General features: G+C 43.7%; 1 long non-coding RNA gene across 1 annotated transcript; it reads left to right on the forward strand.

Moving 5' to 3' along the window:
• The first annotated feature begins 7,679 nt into the window (after window positions 1-7,679).
• Window positions 7,680-11,464, forward strand: LOC111946472. The gene is made up of 6 exons (XR_002872199.1): window positions 7,680-8,260; window positions 8,543-8,619; window positions 8,796-8,876; window positions 10,379-10,646; window positions 10,741-10,851; window positions 10,945-11,464. It is a non-coding gene; the product is annotated as an uncharacterized LOC111946472 (long non-coding RNA).
• Window positions 11,465-15,542: the final 4,078 nt, after the last annotated feature.

Here is a 15,542-nt window from a genome sequence, read left to right on the forward strand (position 1 = left end):
GGAATGGCCAGCAGGGATGTTATGATGGGATGTCCACCTGCTCTGTCTGGGGAGACCCGCATTACATCACCTTTGATGGCGCCCTGGCTCATTTCCAGGGAACATGCTCTTCTATCATTACTGAGACTGGGAGTCATGGCAACAATCACACCCAGTTTGAGGTTGTAGCCACCGTGGCAACAACCATCTGTCCTTTGTGTCATCAGTGGACATACATCTAGGCCCCATTTACACTGCATGGTTCAAGTGACCCAATTCCGATTTTTTTCCTCTCGTGTGGCACAGATCGGATATGACCGGTGAACGTGTAAGCAGGACAAAAGCGCATGGATTCCAATTATCTCAGATCGGAATCAGGCCTCACTCATATGTGGAAATGAATCGGATATTCCCCAGTCAGTCGTACGTCAGTCACGTCAACTCAGGACACCACCAACTGAGACATCACATGACATATTAAGGTGCTTTTGTGCGCTGATTTTGCTGTTCGAGGACAGCTGGATTCCCATGAGCTGTTACCTTTCAGCCTCAGGCTTCAGACGGTGGGCGGAAACCGCTGTTATTTCCGGTCCGGTCCCGGTCGGGACGAAAACGGTAACTAATCAAGCGGGACACCGTTGCACTGGAACAGGCTAGAAGCAGTTCATTTCTTTGCTTGGATCAAACTGTTAGTACAGTACAACGTCTGCAAACACTTCCTCATTCAAAACTCAGCAAGACCACATAAGCCGGCCGAGCAGCCCTCCTTTTTCCCTCTCCCGTGCATCCCCTGCCTCATCCAGGAGCGCCCAAGGCAATGCTTCCTTCCATTGCTGCGTTGCCTCTATGACAACCGCAGTCACACAAAAGTCCGAAGGACACCCACGGACGGGGAAATGCTGCTATGTAGTCCTCAAAACATCTACGTTTGAGTATTGTATAGTGTAAATACAAAAATCGGATATGGGTCACTTTTAAAAGATGATGTAAGTGGGTCGTCAAAAAAATCAGATATAGTCAGAAAATTGGATTTGGGCATCAAGAGCTGCAGTGTAAATGCAGCCTTATTTAGTGAAAAAGAGATGCTGAAAACAATTTTGTTGTGCTCAGTATAATGGTAATAAAATATTCTGATTCTGCACATTTTGCAGGATTGCATTCTGTAGATACTGATGCTATAAAGTACCATGACTCTGAGATGTGTCATCTATAGTATTCTCGTCATTATCTGGAGCATGGTGCAATCACCAGAGAAAGCTGCTCAGCATTAGATCAGGGACGCCACCTGCTGGCCGGTTAACCGTAAGAGCTGAACATTTTCCCATCAGGGTTTCTTGTCATAATACTGAATGATAAATATCAGGGCTCCAGACTAACTTTTTTCAGTAGGAGCACTGTGGCCCCTAACTGAAAATTTTAGGGGCGCAACCAGAAAATTTAGGGGCGCATACCGTAAATCAACATGCTAACCAAATCTACTAATTTCCACTGTATTACTAATAAATACATTAATAATAGATGCAGAAATTACAATGTGCTGTTTCAAGTTCACCGTGTCCCTGTGACCAAGGTCTAACAACAAGACCAATGATTGGCCAGTGATTGGCAGCACAGCACGCTGGGAAACGGGACGTACTGCTATTGTTGTTATGCTACAAGCTAAAGGTAAGTGCTTTAGGCGAAGCATCCAGCTTAATATGATATTTTCAGATTTTCATCGAGAAAATAACAGATCTACCATTCTTGCTTTTATTTTTACCCCTATTGAATGCTCACAGAGACACGGAAGTAGCGGCAGGAAGCGGCTTTTGCAGCAAGATGACCGGAGGGCGTACCAGATGATGTGAACGTGAATACGATGGATGCTTTTGTGCTTTTTAAAATAAATAAATCTGTTCTCTAAACATCCTGCGTGTCTTCAATGCAATGTAATGAGACACACACAGACATAAATGTGAAGGTATCTGCTGTAAATCTATGACGTAAATTAATAACAGGAAATGATCGGCTAGTCAGTTAGCATGTAGCCTAATAGCCTTCGTATGTAAAGATACTGACTGCTAAAGTTAATAAAAGACAAGTCCTGAATATTATTATTCCTATTCGACCCTAAACTACAATATCAGCTGTCTGACAACAGACCAGCCAGTTGCCCAAATGCCGGCATACATCAAAGAGCTCTGCGGCGGAGCTAGTAGTAGCCTAGCAGGAGCTATCGTATGACAAAGCAGCCTAGTTATCATAAATCTTTTGATATTTTTCTTATATTCATTGAGACGGTAATAAAGTGATCATTTTTGTTTTTCATGTTCCTTTTTTGAACGAATATGGGTCACAGAGACACGGAAGTTACCGCTGAAAGCGGCTTTTGCCGGCGTACACAGAGCATATCCGCGTGAATGACTTATGACGTGAATAATTACTGCGTTCGAACGACATAATTATTGCGTTCGCACGAGTTAATAATTTCGAGGGAACGGAATAGTATTTTGAGGGAACGCAATAGTATCTTGTGGGAACGGAATAGTATCTTGTGGGAACGGAATAGTATTTCGTGCGAACGACATAATAACCTGTGGGAACAAGATATTAATCTGTGGGAACAAGATATATTTTTATATCTTAATGTCAGGACACGGGCTCCGTACGTGTGGGCTTGCGTCTCATTGATTATTTCATTGATCATTGACGTGCCCCTTCCACGTTTAATGTATAAAAAATACGAAGGGTGGGGGAGGCAAATTTACTGGTCGCGCATGTGCGACTGGATGTAAAATTCAGTCGCACACTCTCAAATTTTGGTCGCAAAATGCGACCAATTGCTCGCAGTCTGGAGCCCTGAATATATAGGCAAAGCACGCTTGTGCTGTCAGATGACTTTGATAGAACAATAGTGCTGGGCATTAAAGTACAGAAAACATTCTCTCCTGATCAAGCCATTGACCTCACCGTAGCTCTCATTGTTTGGTCCATGATGGTGCTCATGGCAGAAGCAGCCGTACTCTCCATTTTTCTTCCCACACCACTCATGTTCTGCACAGTTCAGCTGTTCACAGGGATCTGATAAGGCTGAGAAAATGATAGGTGTTATTGTCTGCATATGGTATAAGGACACATCATAATAATAGAGCCATACCACAGTGTAAAGCAGGGCGCCATTCTGGGATGTTCAACCCTAAAACAGTTCAAGTTTTCTCATAGGCTGAAACTGCAGAACACAGCATGCCATTGGCTGGAGAATAGAGACAGAGATCATAGACACAGGAAGAGAAAAACGGCTGTGGGTCAGAATGCAGGTGACAGGCACTGAATGGACGACTGGTGTTGATGATGATGCTGTGGAGTTCAGAGTATTCCTGTGAAAAACGACAGTGTGTATCTTCATTTATTTCATCAGTGGATCCACGTCTGGAGAACAATTACAGATGTCTAGTCTGATACAGCACCAATAAAACACTGTACGATATGATGATGCTTGTGTTCAGAAGCTCACCCTGGCTGGCTGGTCTGTGACCTCCAGCTGTGTCCAAAGACTTTATCATCTGAAGGATCTCCGTTAAAGTTCCCACACATCCCACTGACTTTGTTCTGATAGTGCTGACTCATTCTGACCAATAGAGTACTCTGGCCATCAAATTGGACAATAAGGTCAGCTGCATTAAAGACTACAAAGCCTTCCTGTGTTGACACTTGAGCTATGGCTCCTACAGTCGTGGGAAGAGACACATCAGATCCATTTACCTGGAAGAGGAGAATTCAACAGAGTTAAAGAAGACGTGAGAACAGAAGAACAAAGCAGTTTGTTCTGAGAGTTGAGTTTACCTTCACTCTTCTGTTTGGTCCAATCCTTATACGCACACTCTCTGCATCTGTAGAGAAATAAGCTCTTTTCCAGTAAATAATTGCACATAGACATTAAAAAGTGCAGCCAGAGCATTGTCAACAGAGTAGTGACAGAGGATTAGTGGGTTATATTAAGATCTAAAAGATCTAGACATCTACAAGTATGAAAAACAGAAACAGTATCAATGAACTTTGCATCCATATTTATCAATGGATTTTTTAATTTATTCTGTTTGTATTTTGTCTTCTGAGATTTGAACGGCCTCTGTTTCCTTTGGAACGATAACTTAAGAAAACAAAATCATCTCAGCCGATGAGGCAGGACAGTGGAATGCGCTTTTGTTTGATTGTATTTGCCCAGGAATGCCACAGGAACAGTGATGTGTAAAGCTGTATTAAACCTCTTCTTTGCCCTTGGTGACATCAGGGAATGAATGCTTTCACAGAAATCCCTATATGGCGTTGCACATTGAAGTGGGAAGACGATTTCATTTTGTGTCCTTTGGTGTTAAATAGACCATCCATCACCTGTGACAGCAGCTCAGGGACCATGTCTGTGTCCCGCTGCCAGCTGTTTGAGGCCGGCTTTCACTCCAGTGCTCTCCATCTTAAAGATAGCTCCTGCAATGGAACTGTTCAGAATGGAAGACTTGTTTTCCACTTTGACCATGATGGTCATCTTTGTGGAACAGTTCTCAGGGTCAAACTTAAAGGCTAACCTGTTATCAAAACTGACTAAATGTGATTTCCTTCATCAATTCCCTTTTCATTTTAATGTCCAGAGCAATGGAACCCATTTCATGTATGAGAACACCATTCAGGGGAATGTGGATACTCATGGAAGTATAATAAGCTGTCAGAAGAACGTCCATTTGGGCTTCTGCTGTTCTTACCCTCTGTCCCAGGCCCTGTCTATGGATGTGGGCATAAACCCCCTGGAGAGGTGATTGGACTGTCTTCTTTTGATGTCCATTTAATAGATTGTTCACCAATCATCAGAACATGCTGAATCTCTTTCAGGGTCACAGGGTTGCTGGAGCCATTTGATAGAAACTTGAAGATTCTCTAAAACATTTGATGTCATTTGATTTGAAGCTCTCTTTTCCAGTGTAGTGAGGAAGAAGCTTCCAGCTGGTGTTGGTCATGAGGATGACCCCCTATCAGGACGCAGCCTTCTGCTTCCCCTTTACCTACAAACATAGAAATGGTGGTAGATGAAAGGCTTTACATTGAGGTGTGGACTGAAGGTGTGGATCAACAACAGATTTCCACTGTTCCGCACTTCCTTCCTGCATCACTGTTATCCTGGTCACCCCACACGTTTCAGGAGGGTCTTGTCCCATCATGACTCTTCAGCCATCTCAGTTGGACCACTTGATCTGAAGCCACGTAGCTTAGGTAGAACACCTTGATCACCTTACTATTGTAGATAAGGAGGAGCTTGACTAAACTGACTTATTGTCCTTTTTCCCTTTTACAGGAAGGATCCAGAGCAGCAGTGCTCCAGGACAGATGACATCAGTCTTCACCCTGGTCATTGTTTTGCTGACTGTCAAAATTCTGATCCAATGAGTTTAAAGAGAGCTGATGTGTTTACCAGCTCCCTTCTTTAATATTTATTCAGGTTTTTCATTTGGGTTTGTTTTACGTCAGCAATCAGGTGGTAGTAATAGCCTTGCATAAGGAAGAAGGGTCCTTGTACAACACACATGACGTTCATAATGAACTTACTGTGAATTTTAAGCTACTCATGAATTAACTCAAGCAAGGGGGTGATGGGATACGATGACTTTAGTGGGGTGTAAACGGTTTTGATGTATTGAAAGTTTACAGTAACTACTGTATCTGTCAGTCAAAGAAGTCATCCTAGAAGTCCTGATACATTTGTTCATCCAAACAGACATAATTTGTGGAAAAAAAGAATAACCATCTTCGCTGTGTTAAAAACTTAAATGTAAATATTTATTAAAGCTTCATCTGCAAGACACTCTTGAAAATGATGTCTTCAAACATGCAAAATCAACAGTTTCCTCAATGAAACATTGTTAGGAGACAAATGTGTGTATTGGCATTTGTTATTAAAATGACATGCATGCCTTTCCAAGAAAACTCACACCTACCTTCAACTGAACCCTGCTTTGGAGAGCAGAACATGATTTCTGCTTTCCAAACCATTTCCATGATCTGTTTGTCATTTTCCCATTGTAACAGATTTTAATGATACATTGATTCAATTCTAAAATGATGGAATATTTTATGTTTCTACTGTACTATGTACAGAATGGGTGATGCAGTCTGTCCCACCACACCATGTAGACCACAGGGACATGCAGCCAGGAAGGCAGGTGAGGTCATCATCCCCACCTGCCACCAGACAAAGTAAACTAATGTTAAAATGAATGTGTTATAAATACTATTTGGCTTATTCTAATACAGTTTATTATTTTTATCTTCAAAATTGCTGTAATTTGTAATTCAATTACATGCAGGCTCCAATGAGAGGTGATATTCCATGAAAACTGGGTTGAATCATTTATTCAAGACACAAATAAAGAAATGGCTCATTGACAATCAGAGCATCCATCCTTCTCTACCTCTCTCTAGTGCCTCTGTCCTGCTCTGAGGGGTTCACAGAGTTCAGGTACTACAACGGCATGTGTCTCAGATGGACTCAGGCGCCTCCTTGTCTGAAGTGGACTGAGTTTCCACATTATGTCATGCAGTACCCGGGTCGGGGTCTGGGGACCACAGCTACTGCAGAAACCCGGGCCGGGAGTCCAACCCATGGTGGTTCTTCCGACAGAGTTCAGGTGCCATCAGCTGGACAAACTGAGACTGCACTGAAAGAAAAACAGGTAAAGTAAGGTTGTTCATTTAAAAATATTAAGCATGTTTGTTAAATATTGTAACGCCCACCTGGAAATGCACGTGACCGCCACTACGATACGAACCAATTATTGTAGCGATCTGGGGGTTAGCCCCGCCTTCAGCCCCTAAGATTCATGGGAAGTGGGGAAACCTTGAGTGAGAGGGTTGTGAATTGAAGTGAGTTCTATGCTGTTTGTGTCAGCTTGAATAAACAGGCGTTATTCTCTAAAGGGAATTTGGGTCTCTTCCTGTTTCTGAGTGACGTCATTCGACGTTGAGTACTCTTCTGCGCATGCGGGTCAACTCTGGGTCGTTTCACGGTCACACTGTAGATCACAAAAGTTCGGTTTTACTTGGAAATGTGAACGGTCTAGCAAACAATTCGGATTTTTTCAAAAAATCGGAATTGAGCATTAAGCCCTGCAGTGTGAACATAGCCTTAGACTTTGACGCCGCAGGCAGATTCAGCGGTGATCGCAGTGAGTTCCAGTGATGGTGTGGAAGAGTGGTGAGTAGTTCTGCTGTGGGAATTTGCTCCTGATGAAGGGGCAGTAGATGATTGGGGAAGAAAGTGCGTGTAGTAAAAAGTTTTAAAGTCTTAAAACGGTGGTATTCCTACTTTTCATATTTCGCTTATTTTGGGGTAAATGAGGGAACACGGTGTTTAATGTTTGGTGAATTAAGCTTTTGCTTTTATAATTGTCCCTGCTGCTGTCCGTAGTACTGATTTACGACTGTCGCAAAGCAGAATATTAATGTACGTCATGTGAACTAGTCTCGCGACTCTGCTAAACCATATCTGAAGGATATATAAATACGTTACAGGGTGGTTAGTTACTCCTAATCTGCTAGCTTAATTTGCAGTTTCCATTTAGATATTAGCATGGGCAGTTTGAATCATTGGGGGGGGGGGGGGGGTGTATTTAGTTTTTGTGTAATTTAGTTTTTTTTCCAGCTATTTTAAAAACAACGCAATCCATTTAGTACAATGATGAAACACAGCTGTGGACTTGTTACTACTGTGAAATACTGTGAGTGACGTTCATCTGAGCAGAAGCTGGATTCTGACAGTCAGAGTGTGACGCTGTGATTGGTCACTAAGAATCATAAAGGAAACGCTTTGGGTGCAGACTTGTCACTTCCTGTATGTTTGTACAGTGAAGGTCAATCCAAACTGTCATCTGTACTATGAAGATGACTGGGTTCTACTGACTCACTGGTTTAACTAAATGGGTCCAGGTCATTGTTTTCAGAACCAAATTGCTTTTTTGTGTCCTGCAGTTCTGGACTGAAAGACCAGATTTTTTTAGTGATTCTTCTTTCTTTTTACACTTTAAGCGAAAATTTGACCCTCACCATGAACGTCAAAACCCACCACAATCTGCACTCACATTGTACCTGATAAAAATGAATTTTGGGCTTAGTGAACGACCCATGTTCATGGATTGATGGCCATTCTTTTTTCTGTCGTATGGCTCTGCAGGACGGGGAGGTCCTAGGGGTCCACAGGAGCCACAAATATCCAGGGATTTCTTTTGGAGTCCCTGCAGATGTTGTCCTCCAGTTCCTGGTAGGTTTGTCTCGTCAGCCACAGCCTTCTCTCAGCTGGAAAATATGTAACGTGATGCCTTCATGGTCATTGCTGCTGGTTCGGTTGAAGACCAAAGACCATTTACTGATTTTTGTGTGGATATGCAGATGAAAGTGTGTCATGAACACAAAGCACAACAACTTCTTGTACTTTTTCCACAACAATTGAAGATGTTCAGTAAATCCAGACAGCCGTGGCCACAGTTATCTCTTCATTCTTTGCTAGAAACTCCTCTGATCTGAACTTTTTCTGTCTCTGCAGAATTCTACACCAGCAGACGCTTCTCAACCGCGACCTTCTGCTCTGGCCTCCTTGTTCCGGTCCCTCCAGCCCGCATGGTGGAGCCATTCATTTTAAATCAACTAAATGTTAAAGACTATAAAACAAACATATATTCAAAATTCTTCTTTTAAAGTAATAGATAAAACCTAAATCAGGTGTTAAAGGTGTTAAATACGGTTCAGTTTAAACCAATATTTGTGGCATCCCTAATAATTTGTGCATCTTTTTCCAGTCGCATGGAGGAGAGCAATAGTCCCATGGCCCCCCTGGACCAAACACAACCCTGCCAGCAGCTCCAGCACCAGTTCGCCTGGTGAGCACTTGGGCTACGTTCACACTGCAGGCTGAAACGACCCAATTCCGAATTTTTTGCCCCTAAGCGGCCCAATTCCGATCTTTTCATGACAGTCTGAATGACACAGATCCGATCTTTTCAATTGCGACCCAGGCCCCGTGGGTTTGCCGGCCTGATTCCGAATTGTAGCCGTTCTTTTCAATTGCGACCGCCGTCTGACCGGCCAGGCGACTTGATTCCGAACTGTACGTCATCGACACGCAACAAACGTCATCATTTTGCGTTAAAGTAGGCAGGAACGAGAACGTTTCCAGATAAATGGCAGAGCGTGGTGTTGAACCTTTACGCGATAACTTTTTTTTCTTTCTCCCATTTGACCGTGCTCAAGCGCGGGGGTCCCGGGCGATCCTCCTCCTCCTCCCTGTTCTGATCCTTATATTCTCCAGAACGGGTTAATAAAGAGTCCATAGCATTTATTTTGGGGGAAACCTTCTTTTATTACCGTCCTCCGTAACACACAACATGAATGCGCGCCCACACTGCCCCCCCCCCCCCCCCTATTCTCTATCGCGGCACGCGCTTGCACACACACACACACGCGGGCGCGCGGCCCCAACACATACACATTCCTCTTCCACTACAGTGGGTACAGACGATCCAGACTCCATTGCCTTCTTAAAATGAGAAGATTGTAATTGTGCTGCTCCTTCGTGAAAATAAATTTAATATTACAAAAAGAGCTCCGCTTTTGACAACACTGTTGTTGACATCTGCTCCGCAAACAAGTGACGTCGTTCACCGTTGAGTATTCTTCTGGCTTCTGCGCATGCGGGTCTCGTTTGGGTCGTGTCACGGTCACACTGGAGATCACAAAAGTTCGGATTTACTTGGAAATGTGAACGGTCTAGCAAATAATTCGGATTTTTTCAAAAAATCCGAATTGAGCATTAAGCCCTGCAGTGTGAACGTAGCCTAAGACCCAGGGGAACACTTCACCCCTACGTCTGCCCCCACGACCCGGTTCTGAAGAAGATGAATCGTTCAGAACTTTCTGACTGCAGCTTTTCCCTGTTTTCTCTTGTTACTATGGTGAGTGATGTTCATCTGAGAAGAAGCTGGATTCTGACATTCAGAGTATAATAAGATAATATTAACTGTATTAAATAAGTGTATTAATAGCTATCCATTTAGAGCAACAGGAAAATAGATTTGTTTCCATTGCTCTCATAGATTGTCATAACCCCCCCCTCAAGTCAGCTGAGCAGAGGGTCCTTGTTTTTGCTGGAATAGGGATTACCAGACATGGTTGAGGCCACAATGCCAGCGGTGGTGTTCATATCATGTGTCTGGAGGTAAGTGCCTGAACCTCTGGTCCCTGAGCTGAAGGCTGGCTGGAGGGGGAGGTTCTGGGCTTTACTGAGGGAGTGGGAGCTGTAGATGTCCAGCAGAGATCTTCTCTGGTGTAGTAGGTGGTGTCAAGGATCTTCTAAATCTGCATTGTCTTCATCCCCCTCCCACAGATCCCCCTCCCTATCTTAAGTTTTGCAGCGGTGCGGCCAGGGGAGGCAGTCCTAGTTTTCGGGAGCCCTTCTGGATTGCCATGGACTGTCACCCCTGACATCATCAGCCTGGTAAGGAGGAGGAGGAGGGCCACCATGCTGCAGCACAGCTGCCTTACAACTGTGAGCCCTCCAATCCATGAAAACCAGCGGACTGTCATACACATGCAAAAATGGAGCTGCAAAAGTAACTTTTTATTTTCAAAAATCATTCTTAAGTGAGCCAAAGGTAATATATTCTCATATATATATATGCATGTAGGCTTATGAATTGCATGGCATACATGCCCTTTAAATCAGTTGTTTCCTCTGTCTCTCTTTAGAAGTGCATCCCTTCAGAGCACTTTGAAGAGTGGGGGCACAGGATTTATTATATCACCCAATGGTGATATTATAACATGTGTCCACGTTGTAGAGGGAGCCTCAGAGTTCAGGTGAGTGACAGCAACGATGATTTACTAAATCCTCAATTCATCATTGTTTGAAGAACAGGAAATAGATCTGATTGTGTCCTCACCGTTTTCCAGGTCAAACTGAAGAGTGGGGGTTATTTGCAGGCCACCATTGAAAGAGTGAATGAGGAGAATGACATCGCCCTCATTCATGTTAATCCATCGGTGAGAATGTGCTTCCTCTTTGTCCTCTCCCTTTTCTTCTCATCCTCCCACTTCCTCTCCTCTCCTTCCTCATTCTCCACTTTTCTTTCTTTTCCTCTTAATCTCCTTTTTTCCTTCCTTCTTTGAAGCTTTAAAGTGTAATATATTGTTAATTTCTCACAAAAACAACCCTAAAGTGGTATTTAGAGTATTTCTCTAAAACTCTGCACTCTGAGCACCAGCCCCCCCCATCTTTGAAAACGAGCACGTTGTCATACGGTTGTAAAAACGGAGCTGCAAAAATAACAATTATCTTTTATTAAATCGTTCTTTAGTGAGCCAAAGGTAATTAATTATCATATTTCTGCATGTAGACTATAGAATAGCATGAAATGTCCTTTAAATCTGCTGTCCCCTCTGTCTCTGTTCAGTTGGAACCTTCCAGGGGGGGGGGGGGGGGTGGCTGTCGCCAGCGTGTCCGTGAGGATCCTTCAGGACTTTCTGACTGCAGCTTCTCCCTGACTAACCAACTCTAATCCTAATCCTAACCCGACCTCTAACCCTAAAACCTAAACCTTTCCTGCCCCACCCCCTCTGACCCCTGTAGTACGGGGTGTCAAAGATCTGCTCAAATCTGCATTGACTGACACGTCACCTGACCTCATCTTAACCCTAACCTCTACCAAACCAACCCCCCCACCCCAACCATAGCATGGCCTCCACCCATCCCTGACCTGAAACTAATCCTAACCCCAACCCAAGTGACCCCCCCCCACCCCTAATCCTAGTTGGGTTTTATTTATGTTGTAAATGTTTATTTTTATCACATGTATTAAACTGCCCCACTATGTGTGTGTTTGTGTGTATAAATGTGTTGTTTCTCATAGTTCATCAAATGTCTAAATGTGTAACATCACTAAAAGTTAATAAAGGTTTTATTGTTTCATTCTGTAGATTTATTGTATGAATTTATCAACAGTTTACATGAAGTCTGTATTAAAACTATTGTTATAAAGAAAATCAACTTTACTGCTTTTGATCAAAAGAAAAGTGATCTTCCAGAGTTCAGCGTCTGACTGCTTCTGGAAAAGAAACTCTTCCTCATCTGGTGGTCCTGCTCTTTATGCTCCACTGCCTGAGGGGAGCAGGGGGAACAGAGTGGGGGAGGGGTGGGTGGGGTCTTTCAGGATGGGGGAGGCTCGTTTCCTGCATCTGGTCTCATAGATGTCAGTGGTGGTCTGCAGGCTGCAGCTTTAGTCACTCGTTGCAGAGCTTTTTTCTCTGCCACAGAGCAGCTGCTGTGCCACACAGTGATGGAGGAGGACAGGACCTTCTCCACCTCACACCTGTAGAAGGACAGGACGCTCTCCACCTCACACCTGTAGAAGGACAGGACGCTCTCCACCTCACACCTGTAGAAGGACAGGACGCTCTCCACCACACACCTGTAGAAGGACAGGACGCTCTCCACCTCACACCTGTAGAAGGACAGGACGCTCTCCACCTCACACCTGTAGAAGGACAGGACGCTCTCCACCACACACCTGTAGAAGGACAGGACGCTCTCCACCTCACACCTGTAGAAGGACAGGACGCTCTCCACCTCAAACCTGTAGAAGGACAGGACGCTCTCCACCACACACCTGTAGAAGGACAGGACGCTCTCCACCTCACACCTGTAGAAGGAGGTCAAGACTGTGATTCTCATCCCAGCTCACCTGAGCCTCATCAGGAAATAGAGGCGCTGATTTGCTTTTTTGGCCAGACAGGAAGTGTTGGTGCTCCAGGTAAGGTTGTTGGAGATGTGCACGCCCAGATACCTGAAGCTGGAGACTACTTCCACCACAGCCCCTCCAATGTGAATGGGTTGGAGGGGGGTGTCTGTCCTTCCTGAAGTCCACGATCATCTCTTTGGTCTTCTTCACGTTGATGCAGAGGTTGTTGTCTCTGCACCAGCCCTCCAGATGTTCCAGAAGAAAATGCAGAGCTAAATTTGCTGAAGAAATGGCTGAAAATGTGAAGATGTTGAAACTCTGAAACTTAAAAAAAAACAAAAAAAGAAATGATCAAAGTTGACCATAAATAAAGTGAAAACAGCACAAGAACAAAGAAGATATGTTAGTTAAAAATGGGAGCATCGGGTATCATCAAAGCAGAGAAGTTGTTCAGCACAGCTCACGTGTCTCGCCATGACGACGCCACCAAGCAGGTACAGTGGACAGGAGCTGTTCTTCATCATTTAGTGAGAAAACAGCTGTTTGTTTTGTTTGTTATTCCCTCTACAGTCCAGCAGGGGGCGGTGTAGGAGCAACAAGAAACATTGTTTTTCACTAAAAAGAGAAAAATCGTTAAAGTTTCCAGAAGCTGCTGGATCAACAACTGTGGGAGTTCTTGTCAGAATATTCTGATGAAGAGTACAGAGTAGATCAAAAGGCTGGGTCTGGATGTTTCTTCAGGCTGTGCTACAGCGTCTACTCTCAGGTGTGATCCCACTGCTGAGCGGCACGCGGGCTTTGACCTGCTCCTTTCCGGCCTGGGCCGGTTCACCCGTCCTTAGACGACCTGGTCTCCCCGGGCTCCCCCAGAAAGACCATATCGGTACCGAACTCAGTGCAGACACCCGATCAGCACAGTCCACTGCAGCTCAGAGCTCCTGAGCTCCAACCATCCTCCAGCCTCAGCCTCCATGAGCGCAGATTACAGGCGTGCGCCACCACACCCGGCAGGAAACACAGATCAGCTGTTGGACTAAGATGCTGCAGTCACAGCATCTTAGTCCAAGAAAAGATGGAACTACAGAACTCTGAGATGGAATATCCAGACAGATGCCATCACTGAAGTTGGGGGTGAGTCTTTTTGCCTGTGCAGGTGGGGGTTGGCTTTTATTGGGGGGAGGGGGGCTGCCCTGGGGAGAGTCAACCCTATTGTTGCACTGCCTCGGTCCCGTCGAGGCCTAACCAGGGTTTTCCCAGGGGCGGTGCTCGGGGGCGGGGCATGGGTTTTTTCACGCTTGGTGAAAAAAAAGAGAGCGCTATACTTCGGTGAGATGGAGTCTGAGGTTTTAATGACGGCATATGAAGATTATACGTCTATCAAAAAAGTAACACGGCTGCATCAGCAAAAGAAAGAGTTTCTGCTTGCAGTAGAAGAACAGAGAAAGTAAACGCACAAATTTCTGATCTTATTTCCATTTTCCTTGTGACGCATATATATATAACTTATCCAATTTTGCCAACGTAAATGAATTACTTGTATTGGTAACAAATAATTGAGTTAAATTTAATCAACCTAATTTCTTACGTCTATAAAACTCAATAATTGTTTATACAACTCAAATTTATGTATTTATCTAACTAAATGTCATATTACTCCAATTCAATTAATATTTTTTCCATCTTAATTAATTATACTTCTTGATCTTTCATATGTCTAAGTATGAGCCTGCAGATATGCTAATTTTTATTACAATAAAAAGGACGGGAAAAAAATGCACATTTCGCATAAATCCATTAAAGAATTTTCCATCATTGTCACCAAAATAATACTGGTATGTGTGCTATATAAACTCATCATCTTCTCCTTCACTCTCACTCATGGTGCAGAGACTTGAGCAAAGTAGGACAAAATAACTCGGCAGAACACGGCAAAACACAGTAAACAGCTAAACAACTAAACACATTTGGTCAAAAAGCCACACTTAAACCCAAATCCATCCAGACAAGCAAAGGAAATGGTATCCCACAATCCCTTGCGGTGCCGCTCTAACAGCAGCACCCAAGTTACACCTACTTAATTGAATTATTTTGAATGAAAGTAAAATAACTGTCGGAAAACTACGTGTTATTTTTAAGATGGCTTAACAAAAAAATGATTTATCTTAACTGAAGAAATAACTAAGTTAGATCAAAGTAAAAAAGTTTAATTTTCCAACATCCATACGTGATCTTATCACCCTCTCACGGTGGAAAAAGTATTATCTGAGCTTCTTCATCCACTAAATCATCTTCAAATGGACACGCCATGCTGCTTCACCTCTCTGTAAACAAACTAAGCTTCAACTAAACCTGCTCCAGACCAGGTTATGTTCAGAGCATGAGTTGCTATGGCAACTTGACCTACCCCGAAACATACCTCCATTTCTGGAACCGAAAACTGAGGTTATCAACGTCCTTAGCCTCAAACTTACCGTGGGAGCTAGCATAACCTGCTTTCTGGAATACCCCCCAGGAGTCCAGGATGGACCTGAGGCTCAGTGGTTCTCACCTTTTATTTGTTGTAAATGACCAAACAGGCAGACAAAAGGAAACAGTAGACATGATGATTGCCTGAAGATATGTTTCAGAAACTGACACAGACAAATGTGGTCTGATTTTACACGTAGCATGCCATTAAACAGAACAGGAAATACGCAAATTACAGCAATTTTTGAGATCTTTTCATGTCAAGGATTCAAGGAGTATTTGTTGCCACGTCTGCAAACACTTCCTCATTCAAAACTCAGAGAGAGCCGAGCAGCCCTCCTCCTTTTT

This window comes from Oryzias latipes, chromosome 19 (genome assembly GCF_002234675.1).
Source record: "Oryzias latipes chromosome 19, ASM223467v1".
Taxonomy (NCBI): Eukaryota; Metazoa; Chordata; class Actinopteri; order Beloniformes; family Adrianichthyidae; genus Oryzias; species Oryzias latipes.